Below are 17,254 nucleotides of genomic sequence, written 5' to 3' on the forward strand. Positions count from 1 at the left end.
CTCAAAGGTCAACTAGAGACAACATACCACAGGTACAGTCACATAGAATGTCAATGGTAACTAGGACTATGGTGGTATCAGTACTGTGGGCAGGACAGAACCCAGATTGAAGGGATTCAAATTGGTCATAAAGGTGGACACGGAGTTGAATGGTGTAAAGGCATTCCAGAATCTTAGAGTGAAAAAGGAGGTTGGAAATGTCAATAGTTAGAGAGGTCAAAGTGGTGAAGGGTAGACTTTAAGAAGCAAGGTGAATGCAGCAGTTTTTAAAGTGTGCGTGAGAGAGAGAAAGAGAAACAACAGTTCAATATGTCGATGAGCACTGGGATGAGGACAGATAGAGTTGGCAATTCTACAAGCACTACAAGTCCTTTGGGAATCCTGCACCTGCAGTACAAAAGATGACCATGGCCAGAAACAAAGAGTAGGACCAGAAAGGGTTAGGGTTAGGATCAGGATCAGGTCGTGATGGGGGGTGGGGGGGAGGCCACTTAGCTTAGACTCGAGGCAGTGGGGAGCACCAAGAAGCTGATAGGTGGTAGATGCAATCTTACTAGGCCCAAGATGGATGACACTGTAAAGAATAGTGCCAGCTGCCTCGGAGCTGAAACTGGGGGGGACTCATTAAAGGTAAACATAAGGTAAGTTTAAGTGTGAGAGGTAGGTGTGATGAACAAGCATGCTGGAAAGAGCATGACAGAAATGAAAGTGGGAAGTAAGTCTTCCATGTAGCATGCACTTCCTGTAAGTGTAAAACTTTTAAGATAGAAAGAAAATAATCTACTCCAAAATACTGGAATGTGCAACAAAGTGTTAAGTATCAAAATCTTGTACCTTCAGTGCTCATAAGGCCCTTCAGAAATTTCCAAATCAGCCACTGTGAAAAAACATACTTTCATATACATTACTTACTCCACAATACAAGCAATGGTCCCTGTAGCCCAAAACAGTAATTTATCTGTTCTCTCCACAAATGCTGATTGACCTGTTGTATTTTTCCAGCAATTTTTGTATTTGTGTTTCTTTGCCTTTTACAAGTAATTAAATTTTGGGTTTACCTACAGTTGAATATGCAACAACATCATGTCCCACAGCACTCAGTTTAACAACTAGAATTAGGACTATATTTGAGTTGGCTACTTTTTGGAGGCTGTGCCAGCTTTTGCTAGCTTTGTAGGTTGCGTGTATGTTATCAAGAGTGTGGCAGGTCCTGTGACGAAGGACAGAGAAATATCTACAGCCTCTGCTGATATGAAGTCAGCTGAGCAGCAAATTAACATTTGCAGAAGCCAACAAGATTTCTGAAGACCCGATTTACTTTTTTTTGAAACGTTAGTGCAATTACAGTATATGAATTGGATATCAATAGGTATGATGGTGGATTTGCAGTAATCAAGGCTGCAAGCTCAAACGTAATTTCGAAGTTTTTCAAAAAACAAGAATCCCTTGAAAGGACAACAAATTGTTGGAAATGTTCAAATTAGTCTTCTGTTCACCTTCAACTTTTTTTTTTAAGTGCCAGTACTGATAATCCAGTCATTACGAAATGTACCAAGTCATAGTTAGCTCTAGAATACCTGCGTTTGTGGTTTCTGATTTCGATTTAACCTAAAAATTGATATCTCCACCCTTGTCTTTTAAATTAAAATAAACAGCTGAAAAACAGAGTTCAGTCACATGGACCAGCAGCAGGGTTTCATCTTTCACTGCAAGACCGCACCCTCCAAATGGGCTGTGTGCCCATTTAGAATTGAAATGGAGAACTTTTTTTTTAAGTGACTAGGCTCAATTCAATGTGACTCAATGAAGTGTGTCCAGTTTATTCATCAGTCTGAGGTTTATACCAGATTGCTGTGCCACAACAAAAACCCTCAGAAATACTTTTACAGTCAAATTTCAATAAAAAACCAAACCTCCCCCCCCCCACCCACCAACTTAAAGGGCTTAGATAAAAGCTGACCGATATGCACACACTATATGCTCCCATATTCTTAACTTCTGTACCCCATCTGCCAGCCTTAAATGTGTTTTTAAACAACTATCTTAACTACATATTGTAGGATTAAAAACTGGATCCCCCTCCACCTGCAGATTTTCTAATCTGTGCAGAATTGCACAATACACTGCACTTGAAGTTTGCATCACATCAGGAAACTCAACACACACCTACAGCATAGGAAACAGAAAAAATAAGAGTGACCAAGTCCGTGCTTTAAATCATGCAGAAGTTTTAAAACCATAGATCACTCCTTAACACACTCAGCATTGATCTTACTGCCAGGCAAAAATGTCTATTGATTGAACCAACTTTAGATTGCAGTGAAAAAGGTTGCAAAAATTTAAGAATTTTTTTAAAACTAAAAAACTATTATGAAAACTTCAAGTTGTTCATTTGATTAATTCACTGGTGTATTTTGTTACTTTTCATAAAGGTTGAAAAACAAGAGTTTGACTAAAACCTATCTTTCAATCTTAACTTTGTATGTATGAATAATGAAAAATGACAAAGTATTCTCTTCTCTTGAGCTGGAGAAAGCATTGAACATAACACAAATTGAAGCACACCCTAGAATAATTCTTTGGTGAAAGCCTCCTACTGCAACTGCTCATGGGGTGTTGCCCAAGTGTTAAGTGCAAGTAGTGTTCACAGAAAATGTGATGATGTGGAGATGCCGGTGATGGACTGGGGTTAACAATTGTAAACAATTTTACAACACCAAGTTATAGTCCAACGATTTTATTTTTAATCCCACAAGCTTTCGGGGGCTTTCCCCTTCCTCAGGCGGTGTGGAAATGACCACAGAAAATGTGGCAGAGGTCATCAGTTACTAAGTTAGAATCTGAAGTCACTCTATCCCATATGTTGGTTGAACTGCTAAATTTGGTTCTTCCTACCTCTGCCCAATGAACAGCCAGTTTAAAGATCATACACACGTGAGTTACATCATTTACATTTGTCTTTGTAGTTTCACTATACTATAAGTATAATTACTTACCATGTACAGAACAAGTAATCTCCATTGTCCTCCATAATGGAGGGGACATACCTCCCACCACAGGTGGATAATGGAAAATGGCATTTAAAGGAAAACTACATTTCCTTTGAAGGCAAGTTTTTAAAAAAAATCTTTTGTACTATTGTGATCATGACCTAGGTCATTGATCCAACCCAAAACTGTGGTACTTCCACAGTAACCCAACCTCTACTTGTTAAAGTTATTGTAAACCAGCATGAATGAGCAACACATTCACTAATAATTACTGATCAAGTAATCATATATCTCACAATTTCCAACTTCACATTTGTCTTCCACTCCTGAATCAAATCTATCCAAGCATGTTCGATAAAGAAAAAAGGCTTGTTTATACATCTGAGCTATTTTACCCTTGTGTGCACATTCACAATTTGATGCATACATAAATAATATAAACTGTCATTCAAAAAAAATTAAATTCCCCTTCAGAAATGCTCACTGCACAAAGCAGAAAAATAGTCCAGGAAGATAAACTGAGGCAAGTCAGGAACCTTTCACTTTATCTTACAACTACTTTTCATCTCAATATTCTTTCCTTTCATCTCCCTGGCCCTTGAGACATCTGTAAATTACAGAAAATGAGACTTAGGATAATTGGTAAAATGCAGCCTGTTCCCACTGCTGCACAGCCTGGAAGTAGTCGCTGTTAAGAGATGGCAATCTCTTTCTTTCAACACTCAGTCATAAAAATGATTAAAATGGTGATAACCCAGAAAATAAGTTGTTACGCTGTTTCCAAATCTCCCTTTTTTAGCCATATCTGCAACGACGAGAGCAGTTTCAAGGTTCCCTTTGGAGGATAAGTTATCCTAGAGTGAAATTGGTGAAGCTGATGAGGGCTTTAGACTTCAGACTTTTTTTTCTAAAAGCCTTCTACGCTTTGCTACATTTTTATTGAGGAGGAGGAGGAAAAGGAAATGGGGGAGAGAAAATCCAAGACTTCATAGCTTTAACTTGACTGGAGGTTATGCCTATGATTTTAGTATGTACAACCTGTACATGTGCCAATGTATGGAACAAAACAATATTTTGCTCCAAGTTTGATTGCTGCTAGTTGGTTGTTCTACTTAGTTTATCTAGGTCTTTGAGGTCTTGCACCTAGCACTCATCAGACTTGAAAGAGTCATGCATGTCAAGTGTATGTCATACTAATATGCGATTGGCTCAAATATCATTCATGAAACAGCAACAAATTGTAACTGAACAGATAACAAACCTACCAATAAACAAGTAACATCCTAAAGAGAGTATTTACAAAAAAAAGCCTGCTGGTTTCTTCTTACCTTGATAGCCTGGGCTCTCCCAAAGAGGAGCTGTAACAAGCAATCTAAAGACAAACTTCCCTCAGCTATATCAATTAGCCCTTACATGACCTCAGGATGTGCCTATATAGCACCTTTCACGTCCTCAGGACATCCTAAAGCAGATCACAGCCAAAGAATTTTGTTGAAGGGTAGTTATTGTTATGTAGACAAAGATGTCAGCCAATTTACACACGCAAAGCCTACCACTCAAAGCTTAGTAGATAACTATATTGAAAAATTCCCTCCTGCCCAGCCACATTAGGTAATATGCTATCTGCACACCAGTCATTTCCCCATCAGCTATACTTCAACTTTGTTCTAAATAGAAACATAGGATGATTAACAACATGCATTTATACAGCAGCTTTAAAGTGAATGTTCCAAAATGCATCACAGAGGCACAAGGAAATAAATAGATGCTGAGCCAAAGAAGGGGATATTAGTAGGGTTGACCAAAAGCTTGATCAGGGGTAAATTTTCAAGGAGGGATCTAAAAGAAAAAAAAGGTGCATAGGCAGAGGGGTTTAGGCAGAGAATTCCAGAGCATGGGTACTAGGTGGCTGAAGGCACTGCCGCCAATGGTGCAGCAAAGGACGGGGAAGTACAGGAGGTTGGAATCAGAAACAGAGTTTAGGGGGTTGTAGAAATTTACATAGATAAGGAGGGGGTGAGGCCATGGAGGAATTTAAACACAAGAATGAGAACTTTAATTGAGGCATTGGGGGATTCGGAGCCAATGTAGGTCAGAGAGGACAGGGATGATGGATGAGCAAGATTTGATGTGGAATAAGTTATGGCCAGCAAAGTTTTGGATAAGCTGAAGTTGATGGAGGGTGGGGGATGGAGGGTGGGGGATGGAGGGTGGGGGATGGAGGGTGGGGGATGGAGGGTGGGGGATGGAGGGTGGGGGATGGAGGGTGGGGGATGGAGGGGCTGGCCAGACAATGTTAACACAGGTGGAAGTAGGCAATCTTTGCAATATGAGTGGGCCAAGGATGGATACTTTGGAGACTCGCAAAGTTTCAGTGCAGGGCGAGAAGAGAAGCCATTGCTACAGATGCTCTGACTATGATCAAATAGATAAGAATGGAACCAAGCGAGGATAGTCCCTTGGAGCAATGCAATGAAGGAGAGGCATTGGAGGAGGATGGTGCAATTGAACATGACAAAGGCTGCAGAAAGGTTAAGGAGAGATAATGCACAGAGCACAGTAACAGAGAAAATCGTTCGTGACTATGGCTACAGCCATTTTGGTACTATGGGAGGGGTGGAAACCTGATTGGAGTAATTCAAACAAGAAATTGCAATAGAGGTGGACATGGATCTGGGACGTAAGAACATGTTCAAGGACTCTGGAAAGGAAATGAAGGTTGGGGGTGAGGCAGCAGTTTGCAAGGACAGGGCAGTCAAGGGTGATGACAGTGATTTTGATGATTTGACTGGGTAATGAAGACTGTTAAATCGTATCTTTCACCTTAGGGACGCGAAAATGAATCCATCCTTGACTCATGGGATTAATGTTTTCTTCATAAATACCTCAAAAGGTGTTTCACAGGGAAGAAAAGGAGTGGACACTGAACCTTTGTGGGAGGGTTGGGAGAGGAAACCAAAAGCTTGGTTTAAGAGATGGGTTCTAAAAAGGCAGGTAGAGAAGTGGACAGGCTTAAGGAGAATGTTCCAGAGAATCAAGATGAGAAGGTTAAAGACTTTGCCACCTAAGGTGAACAAATGGAGGGGGATGCCCAGGAGACCACAGTCAGAAGACCAAAGTGCACAGAAGGAAACACAAGGCTAGAGAAGGTTGTAGAGGTAGGGTGGGGAAAGGTCCTATAGGAAGCTTTAGATGAGGATTTTACGTTCAATCCATTGAGTGATGGGGCACCAGTGTAACTCAGCAAAGATGGGAGTATTGGACGAGCAAGGATTAGTAGAGGATGAGATGTGAGTGGCTGCGTTTTGTATAATTTGGACTTTATAGAGGGCGGAGAGCAGGAGGCCAACAAAGAGGGCACTGGACAAGTCAATCCTAGAGGTGACAAAGGCGTAGATAAGGGTTTTGTCTGTGGTTGTATGGTGAGCAATGTTGCAAATGTAGAAATAAAAAAATCTTGATGATGGAAGGGCTATGGAGTTTGAAGCTTAGCTCTGCATCAAACATAACACCAAAGTTGTGAACAGCTTATTTCAGCCAGGGAGGGGGACTGAGTCAGTGGCAAGGGTGCAAAGCTTTTGGCAGGGGCCAACAACAATTACTTTGAATTTCTTGAATTGAAGGAAATTCTGGTTTATCCACAATTTAATGTCAGACAAGCAGTCTGACAACACACCTTTCCCCTGACGTGTCATCCGTATCCTTTACCTTCTCAACCAAAAGGTCTAATCTGATGTCTCTACCAACAACACTCTATTGACAGCCAGGAGAGGAGAGGAGAATGGGGGCTTGCCTTCTGATTCTTCCTGTCTCACTTTGAGAAAATGTATGGTTCCTGATTCTAGCCATTCTAACATGACCAGATGCTGCTTAAAACCCTGTACATAAATGCACTAGAATATGTTACCATCATTAATTTTAAATCTCATTTACATAGTCAGATTATGTTCAAATTCAACAAAAAGGTATGGGTAGTATGTTTCAAATCGCAGTATGCAGACAGCACTAACGACTCTTATCCTAACCATGCAGATCAGGAAGGTTTTCCAGGTTCTATCCCCAGTCAGCTGAGGAAGTGGTATAAGCACGACAATTGGCCTCCTCACCCCTGTATTAGGATGGTGAAATCTTAAAAAAGATGTCTTCATCATTTAAGGGTCATTCTGTACTTTTTAAAAAACCAACCCAAATCTTACAGCCAATTACTTTCTGATGTATTGATTGACATAAACATACCCTACAAGATTGTACCCTCACAACATGGACCGCAGCAGTTCAAGAAGGCTTCCCACCACCGCTTTCTCAAGGGCAACCAGGGATGGACAATAAATGCTGGCACTGTCAGCGAAGCCCATAACCCGAGAATGAATTTTAAAAAAGGTTGCCTTGCCCATACAGACAACAATGCCATTTTTAGCTTGTTTGGGCCTTTCTTAACATTGGGAGATATGCATGGCTAAAAGTGAAAATGATGATTATATATTATATATTTTACTATCAGTAAGTTATTTAGCAAGGCAAAAACTGCTAAAAATCACAGGGGAGATGAGAAAAGCAGAGCTGAACCGAAGCTGACTACAACTAGCTGTTAAATAACCAGCTGGTCTTACAAACTCAGTACACGCTTAGCTCTGCTCATTGAAACTTACAAATTCAAACTCCAATTTTAAGCAATGCTAGTGAGCAGAAAGCTGAGCAATTGCCAACTGTAAACCAACTTTTACAATAAACAGCTGACAACTTCCTTCGCTCTTATGGAGGTTAAACACTGGCTTTAAAACATGCTAATTAAAATTAATGGGGAGTGGAGTGTGTTGATTGGGACTGCAAAAAAGTTCAAAAATGTAGCTATTATCTCCGCAACAGTCCTGATATGCAGTAGTTTTGCCGCACCAAATCACTTGCCCTATTTAGAATGGATTTATTAATATAAACAGAACTACTTGACACAGTAAACAATGGAGACCTCAGAGAATTTTAATGCCGTAGTCTAATAATGACTGTAAATGACACTCTAAACCACAAAACTAATACTCAGTTTATGACCATGATCTGAACCCCAAAATCAGATTACAGCCTTCTTAAGCTCAGACAGTTTTCACATTTACATTTGTTTGAGGTATTTTCATTCATTTGTGATATTTTTGTGGGTGACAACACAATTTGGACCCCTGATACAGGAGGATGTTTAGAAATGAGAATTAACTTTACTTTATAACACCAATGGTGGTTATCTTAAACTCAGTTGCTTTTAAATATATAGGCCCTTAAGTGTAAATCAATTGCTTCATCTCAGCCCCAGGACATTGCTGCAGGAGTTCCTTAGGGCAGTGTCCTAGGCCCAACCATCTTCAGCTTCCCTCCGTCATAAGGTCAGAAAGCAGATATTCGCTGATGATTGCAGAGTGTTCAGTTCCATTCGCAACCCCTCAGATATTGAAGCAGTCCGAGCCCACATGCAGCACGGCCTGGACAACATCCAGGCTTGGGCTGATAAGTGGCAAGTAACATTCGTGCCAGACAAGTGTCAGGCAATGACCATCTCCAACAAGAGAGAGTCTAACCACCTCCCCTTGACATTCAACGGCATTACCATCGTCGAATCCCCCACCATCAACATCCTGAGGGTCACCATTGACCAGAAACTTAACTGGACCAGCCATATAAATACTGTGGCTACAAGAGCAGGTCAGAGGCTGGGTATTCTGCGGCGAGTGACTCACCTCCTGACTCCCCAAAGCCTTTCCACAATCTACAAGGCACAAGTCAGGAGTGTGATGGAATACTCTCCACTTGCCTGGATGAGTGCAGCTCCAACAACACTCAAGAAGCTCAACACCATCCAGGACAAAGCAGCCCGCTTGATTGGTACCCCATCCACCACCCTAAACATTCACTCCCTTCACCACTGGCGCACTGTGCTGCAGTGTGTACCATCCACAGGATGCACTGCAGCAACTCGCCAAGGCTTCTTCGACAGCACCTCCCAAACCCGCGACCTCTACCACCTAGAAGGACAAGAGCAGCAGGCACATGGGAACAACACCACCTGCACGTTCCCCTCCAAGTCATACACCATTCCGACTTGGAAATATATCGCCGATCCTTCATAGTCGCTGGGTCAAAATCCTGGAACTCCCTTCTTAACAGCACTGTGGGAGAACCTTCACCACACGGACTGCAGCGGTTCAAGAAGGCGGTTCACCACCACCACCTGCTCAAGGGCAATTAGAGATGGGCAATAAATGCCGGCCTCACCAGTGACGCCCACATCCCATGAACGAATAAAAAAAAACTTAACTCTTAAAATAAATGTATTTAAAACATATCGGGATAGAACAGTAAGGATTACGTTAACTAGGATTTTAATCAACTCACAAGTTACGGTCAGTTTCACTTGTGAACTGCAAATTATCCCAACTAATGTAATATGATCCCTATGGAACACACCTTGTTATAGCCATCAAAATACTTAAGTTCCCAAGGAGATCTGCTTTAGAAATGAAGGTGGAACACTGACGCAATCTTTAATAACAGTAATCTGATTATTGTTCAATAAACACACCAAGATATGAAATTTATCAGAAGCATATTTCGGAGAAAATAATTTAGTAATGTGCACACTTTGGGGGATAAAAGCCTAATCTTCTTGAAACCAATTAACAGAATCCACCCACCCTCTCACATGATCGCGGATTTGTGTTTTTCTGTGGGAAAATACTGAAATTCCCACCTGAAGTTCAGTTTCATCAAGATAGGGGAATGATTGATGAGCCAGTTAACCTTCCTGACGGCTTCTAAAGTACACTGCACGTTTACGGCATCCAGTAACATATTCCTTCGAAAACCTTGAAGTGGACATGAGAGCCTTGTAAAATTGTGTTTTTTTCCCGCAAGCACAGGACCTGAAAGAGGCTGAGAACTTTGTAGATATTATAAATAAAGACGAAGAGTTTGTGACCTAGCAAGCGGATCTGTAACCTTGGAATAACTGAGAAGCTTTCACTTTTTTTTGGAAACTGTACAAAAACATGGTGAACACGGTATCACCATGCAGGTTAGAACCGGACATGCACGTCGCTTGCAGCACAGTGAAATGCATAGCCAAGCCCAAAACGCATTCCAACACAATTGCGTCACCTGATGCAACTAGAAAGCTCCCAGAGCAAACTCTTACCTTTAAACTTTTTCTCCGGGAGGGTGGGCAGTATGATTCCAAGTATAAAACGCTCAAAGTATTAACTCACTGGATCCTGTGCCTACTCTCCAGCACGAACACTACCACCACAACCTCCTAGAATTCCCTCTGCGGTTATTAGTAGTTATCGGGGCCTTTTCCCCTCCCTCAGATCATCAAATCTCAGCAAAAGAAGTTCGTTTACAAACCGCCAGGCAGCTCGAAGGACAGCTCCCAAATCATTAAAAGCGCCCGATTCTCACGGTCGAGAGCTGGCTTGTATGTGCTGGGTTTGTTCCGCAGTGACTGGACTAACTGACTGACAAGCTCCACTACTCACGGCCGTTTCCTCTTCTCACATCAACCTCGAGCGTTCGATCCCCACTGCGCGGCGCGTGCTCACTAACTCCGCCCCGCGCGCTCCTGCACTGTCGAACACAGTCCAGAGCGCGCGACGCCACCCTGCTGCCTTCACCAATGCGCGCTCCCGAGCTCGTTCACACTGGCTGTAATTGTGACGGTAGCACTTTGCTACTGCACACTTTTCATCCTCTTTAACTGTAAAACATATGGAAAATATGGCTTGAATATAAAGCTATGGTATATTTATGTTCGTGTAGCCGTTGCTAGTTTGGTACATTTACTTTCCTGTAGCCGTTGCTAGTTTGGTACATTCAAAAATATATTGATGTACATATTTTTAGTTTTGAAAGCCTGAATGACAGATTTGAATTTGTATGTCTTCATTTGTTTATATTTTTGTTAGTGTTTGTTTTCTTAAAAATGTTTATGGAAGCAGTTTCTCGCTAATTTTTAACTTGGTTGTCAACACAGGGTCCAACTTACGCTGTCGACGTTTGGTGATCAACTGATATATTTTCACCAGTTTATAAATAATGATTTTACTTGCTGTTAACTGCACACTAAGTTTTCATTTTATAACAGACTGTAAGTTAGGTGTCTACGTGTGTGAGGAAGAATTGGCCTTCGAGTACCTGAGACTGAAAGGATGCAAAGCACGGGGATGTTTATTTCTTAGCACTATTTGTCTTTAATTTGACCATCAGTTATACATGCACACAAACATTATAGCCAAATGCCCTGACAATGTAAGCTTAAACTAGATTAACAATAAGGGCTGTACTTCAAAAGTAATTAATTGGTTGTGAAGAGCTTTGGGACATCCTGGGTAGGCGATAAGACACTGCATAAGAATTCTTCCTTTCTACTGAATACAGTTTTGCTGTTGTCAGCAGCTCTTATAAGAGGTGCCAAGTTATAGTATTGCACCACCTCATCACAAAAAGTGCGCAAAATCAACGTGTAACTTATTTTGTCATGACTTGTCGCCAGATTATATGTATACTAAGGTTAGATTATGCTTGTTATCAATCTTACTACATGAAGGCAAAAAGTGTAATAAAGGGGACAAGGTGTTTTATTTTGTCTCTGTGGTAACTGATGCAATTTTTAAATCAAATGTGTCCAATGATTTATAGTACTCACCGTTTATCTATCAGCTGGCAAAAAAAGACAAATTTTCTTCAATTATAGAGGTGTTACTTTGATGTACTCTCACAGATCTAACACAGTAGGAGGTACATGTGAATTGCTTAATCTATCCATTTTGTCAGTTTTCTTGCCACTCATAAGAGAATTAAGTTATTGAAATGCATGCACACATTTACTGTTGCACTTAAATGATTTTTGTAGACAATATGGTTTGACAATACAGATTTTCTCTGGCTTTTGTTCAAAAGCACTTCAGCAACAACCAGAAATTTCAGGAATACAATGACAAAAGTGATGAAAAAGAATTTAAATTTGTTACATTAAATGAAGGCCAAATTTGCAAACAGTCTTAATTTCTCCTGTTTCTTTGCCAAACCTCTCCTTGTAACTCAGTAAGGTTGTATAGTTTTTAAAATTTGGTATTCCCAAAGGACTTGCAGAAAAATGTATATTTTGCAGGTTTACAACAAAGGAATCAGAAGCAACTTGTAAATGCCTGAAACTGTTGTAAAGTCATCATGCTTGTCAGGTTTGTTTGGTCAGATTTGTAGGAATACACCATGAGAATGTCTGAAAAATATTCCTCATGGTGGGGTAAACCAAATGCTTGAAGAAAGTCAATGACATTCTGGTGAAGGACATCTTTCAACCTGTACATTAAAAAAGCGGTCTCAATTTATAGGTGGCGCTGTGGAGGTAACGTTTTGTGATCATTTCGAAGCAATGAGGCAGAACCTAACGTTACCTGACAGCCCCATAAGAGACCCTGAATAATCCTCAAATCTTCCTTTCTTAAATTAATCGATCATCATGACCTCTTGACAGCAGTTAAATGAAGCAGAAATTACTGTCAATCAGCATTGGTGCTTTGAAATCGGTTTCTGTCCATTTGAAAAAAATCTAAAGTAAATATACGCCTCTCAAAGTACATGCGTAAATTCCTTACAGGCTCATCACCGGAGTATTAATTTAAAGGTGAAAACTGAACGGAAAACACAAGTGGGACTCAATGTGCACTAGGAATGAAAAGAGAAAACTTTCGAAATTCTGCAGCAGTCAAGGATGGAAAACCAGGCAGGAAACTAGCCGCCGGAAGTCTTACAGCTGGAAGCAGAAGAATGGCTGTGCTGAAACCATTAGAAAGGAAAATAAACGGTGCTAAAGCAAAAATCCCACCCCAAACAGGACAAACCACCTACCCGCCCGCCCCGCGATGGTCAGTAGTCTACACCGCGCTCCCTCAACCGTACAGCAAGAATCGCAACCTTCCCCCAGCCCTGTTGAAGAAGAATAGCCGGTGTGTATCCTTGGCGCGGTAGCCTATATTAGTAACAGCAGACAAGCGATACGAGCGGCAAAGTAGACCCCCCCACACACATACACACAGCAAGAAACACACATACATACACACATGCAAGAAACAACACTCCCCCACCCCATCTCACTAAGCAAAAACCCAGCCACCCCCCTAATGCGTAAGAATCACAGAAAGACGCCCCCCTCCCCTGAGTAAGATGCAATGACCACCCCCCGCCCCACTAAATGGCCTTCACACTGAACCTGTAGCATGAAAAAAAACTTCGAAAAACCCAGCAGAATAGCAAGTGTGGGGTAAAACGAAGCAGTAAACATTTGATGCAACCCTTTCACCAATGCAGTATAAAGTTAGACTCCCTCTACAAAAAGGAAATCAGGACTGCATCCCCACCCCCCAAATCATCAACAACAACACCAGAGCCAGACAAAGCACTAAATCCTACATGCAACATCAAACTCACATCCCTACGCCCTAGTCGGAAGCATTTCTGGAAGTTTGATCATGTGACATTCGAACCACATGACATCTGACCATGTGATGTCTGATCACATGACTTCCACAAATGTTATTGCATTTTCAGGTTGGATCATGTGTAGTTGAGTATTTTTGTTCGTGGTTTTGCACCAGGCGCTGTTGTGCAACAAGTTCCATGAACCAGGAAGGCACCTGTGAAGAGGGGAAACAGAGGAGACTCTCCCATTTCAGAAACACCCACTATTTCACAGATCCCCCTCGATTGCTGAGACTCTCCAAATGCCGACAACACTGATTCCCAAGCCCCCTCCCCCCCGATTCACAACTCACCAGCCCCCTTCCAACTACACCCCACGTGGCCATGGCTCTCTGTGGGTGACGTCACCAAGCCGTAGGCTTCTCTAAAAAAAGCCAGTGACATTGCGGGGGGGGGGGGGGGGGGAAGCGGGGTGGCGCAATGCAATGGGAAATTTAAATCATTGCTCTCCTGAGCTGCTAAAGGCAGCGCCTGGGGGAGGAAACCCAATTCCGGCAAATTCCCAGTCATTCCGGGAGGGTTGGGAACCCTACCCCACGTCCTAGAGTTACCAACTCTGGTAGAAGGCATTCCTGGAGGATCGATAACCTGACATTCAAATCACGTGACATCCGACCACATGGCATCTGATCACGTGACATCTGCAAATATTATTGCATCTCTCTCCCTATTTTCCTGGACTCTGGTTTGGACACAGGTTCTGTGTGAAGGTGACAATTCTGAACTGGGAGCCTCAGAAAAAAACAATCTGTACTTGAACTTCACACATCAAAACCGGCCATTACAAAGGGCAGCGGGCTTGGTGTTTGCAGCACTTCTCACAGGGCACAGCACCAACATTCTAAACCACTCTCTGGGCTTGGACTAAACAAAGGAAAGATTGGCAACCCTCCCACTGAACAGAAATGTCTAGAGTAAATTAATCTTCCCATTCCCCACTGAGCAGTAAATTGTGGTTTACATGACAAAATCAAATGCCCCACACAGCAGAAATGGAAGGATAGGATCAGAAACCAGTATTTATCCCAAACCCCCCTGCACAGACTGAGCTAGGATTGCTGACTCTGGTTGGAAATGTTCCTGTAGGTTTCATCACATGACCTCCAACCACCAGCCCAGTCCAAAGCCTTTTTCCCCATCTCCATTAGTTTTATAACTAATAAATAAAACGATTCAAAGAAAATGAAAAAAGACACAATTGTTTTTAATGCCCCATAAATTTTCTCCAAGGGGGAGGAGAGAAGGAGCTAGTTGGGAAGGTGGAAGAAAGACAGTGGGAGCAGAAAGAAAGAGGGTGGAGAGAGAGAGGTAAGAAGGCAGATATAGAGAGAGGAGGAGGTAGGGAAGAGGAGGAGGTAGGGAAGAGGAGGGGGTGGGGAAGAGGAGGGGGTGGGGAAGAGGAGGGGGTGGGGAAGGGAGGGGGTGGGAAAAGGGCAGGGGAGAAGGGGAAGGGTGCAAATCTTCCAAGTCAACCTGATTCTGTTTAGTGTCTTTGACAGGTTAATGTTAACTCCCTCTTACTTTTATTACCACTGTTTCTTACAATTGATCCATATTTGCAAACAACAAAAGATCAGGAAAACAATTATTCTGTTAGAGGAATGTACAATTTTCTTTTGCCAAAGTTAAATGCCTTTTCTCAATTTAAATTCCACTAATTGAAGTTACTTTTTTTACTCTCTGATCACTTTTCTCACCAATTTACACCGATTTAATCCCCTTCCCTGGCCACACGAAACAAAACATGGGAACTGGAGGCAATATTTTAGAGCGAGGAGCTAGATGTGGCAGGGATAACTAAAACATGGCTACATAAGGAACTTGACTGGCAGTTAAATATTGCAGGATAAATGTATTTTGAAAGGATAGGGAAGAAAGAAGAGGGATGGGGTAGTTGTATTAATTAGCGAAAACATAATGGCAATAGAAAAAAGGGATATAAGTAACATTAAGATAGAAACAGAATCCATATGGATTGGGACAAAGGATAAGAAGGGATCGATCACCTTAATAGGTATATTCTACAGACCACCTAATAGTGGAAGGGAAATGGAGGATGAAATATGTAGGCAAATCTATGAAATGAATAAAAAACATCAAATAATAATCATGGGATATTTCAACTACCCCCAAATAAATTGGCAGGAGGTAGGGAAAGGGGAAAAGGGAATGGAGTTTTAACAGTGTGTGCAGGACTAGTTTCTTACCCAATATGTTAGAAACCCAACAAGAGAGGAAGCACTGCTGCATCTAGTAATGGGAAATGAACCAGAGCAGATAAGAGAAGTAAGCATAGGAGAACATCTAGGCAATAGCGATCATAACATAATAAGGTTTAAAATAACAATTGAGAAAGACATAAGTAAGACAAAGACCAGAGTAATAGATTGGAGAAAGGCTAATTTTGAGGGGATGAGAGTGGAACTAGGGAAGGTAAACTGGAAAAAAAATTGACAAAGAGGGAGAACAGCAGTGGGAAATATTTAAAACGGTGATCAATAGAGTTCAGGAGAAATATATTCCTCTAAAAAGCAAGAACAAACTAGCCAACATGGATGAATAAAGAGATGTGTAAAATTGAAACTAAAGGAAAAAGCATACTCTAAGTACGTAGACAATAAAGGAGGATGACAAAAGGGAATACGAAGAGGTTAGGAAAGAAGTCAGAAAAACAATTAAGAAACCAAAGAGGAACTACGAAATTAAATTATCAAGGAATATAAAAAGAAATAGTAAAATATTCTACAGAGACATAAATAACTAAAGAAAAATCAGAATAGAGATAGGGCCACGAAGAGATGCACAAGATAAACTCACAGGTAATGACTGCAAAATGGCAGAAATATTGAATAGTTACTTTGCCTCAGTATTTACCAGGGAGACTAACAAGGTGGGTATGACATTGGAAGAAGAGATCAAAGAAGATATAAAAACATTTAAGATAGAAAGGGGGGAGATAATTGATAAATTAATCAAACTTAGGGAGGATAAAACCCCTAGTCCGGAGAGATTGCATCCGTGAATATTAAAAGAAGTTAGGGAGGAGATAACAGAGGCACTATTACATATATGTAAAATTTCATTAGAAAAGGGAATAGTGCCAGAGGACTGGTGGACAAAAAAAAAACAAGTTAGAGCTGATGCTTTTTCCTGCATGGAGAAAATATGCAGCATGGTGAAAATAGGGTCTTGATTGCTATTCTATGAGCCTTCCTAGCACACAAGAAAACACAAACATGGAGATGTAATATTATTAAGCTTATGAAGGTGAGGTATGTTTATGTTGGACAATAGAACATTTAACATTTTGAGCATCCAATGTGAGCATCAACACTGTCAGGTCACGTGTAACAGTTAAGTGCAGAGGAGGTCTCAAAAGAGCACACACAACTGCATCAGTGTAATTTTTTTTATTTCTCCACTCCAGCCATCCTGTGGCCTCATTGAGTGTGGTTGCCAATATAGGAACAGTTTTGTGCTGTGGGCCTGGACCCTCTAACAATTAGATTAAGACCACCTAAACTCATTTCACATATGATGTTTACACCCAAGGGTCTTCCATCCTATCAAACCAGGCTGGATTTGAACCCAGCCTCCAGAAGTGAAAGGGAATATCTTATCCACTGCACCACTGAGTCTCCATACTTTTAAAATTACTAAATTTACATAGTGCCTTACACACAATGAATTGTTTTTGAAATAAATGGACTGTAGACAGACAAAGCAAAATCCCACAATAATGAGAT

General features: G+C 41.3%; 1 protein-coding gene across 6 annotated transcripts in view; it reads right to left on the reverse strand.

Annotated features, from left to right (window-relative positions):
* The window catches only part of LOC137334751 (protein kinase C and casein kinase substrate in neurons protein 2-like), a 135,203-nt gene extending 121,682 nt beyond the window's left edge, over positions 1–13,521 (reverse strand). For 2 of the 6 annotated variants that reach the window (XM_067999683.1, XM_067999678.1), the window contains exon 1: positions 10,168–10,555. The gene's annotated coding sequence lies outside the window, so the exon portion shown is untranslated. Of the gene's footprint in view, positions 1–9,723; positions 9,816–10,167; positions 10,557–13,457 lie in introns of those variants that run through there. The other 4 variants (XM_067999680.1, XM_067999682.1, XM_067999681.1 and 1 more) reach the window with 4 other exon arrangements.
* Between the last annotated feature and the right edge of the window lie 3,733 nt (positions 13,522–17,254).

This window comes from Heptranchias perlo, chromosome 18 (assembly GCF_035084215.1).
Source record: "Heptranchias perlo isolate sHepPer1 chromosome 18, sHepPer1.hap1, whole genome shotgun sequence".
Taxonomy (NCBI): domain Eukaryota; kingdom Metazoa; phylum Chordata; class Chondrichthyes; order Hexanchiformes; family Hexanchidae; genus Heptranchias; species Heptranchias perlo.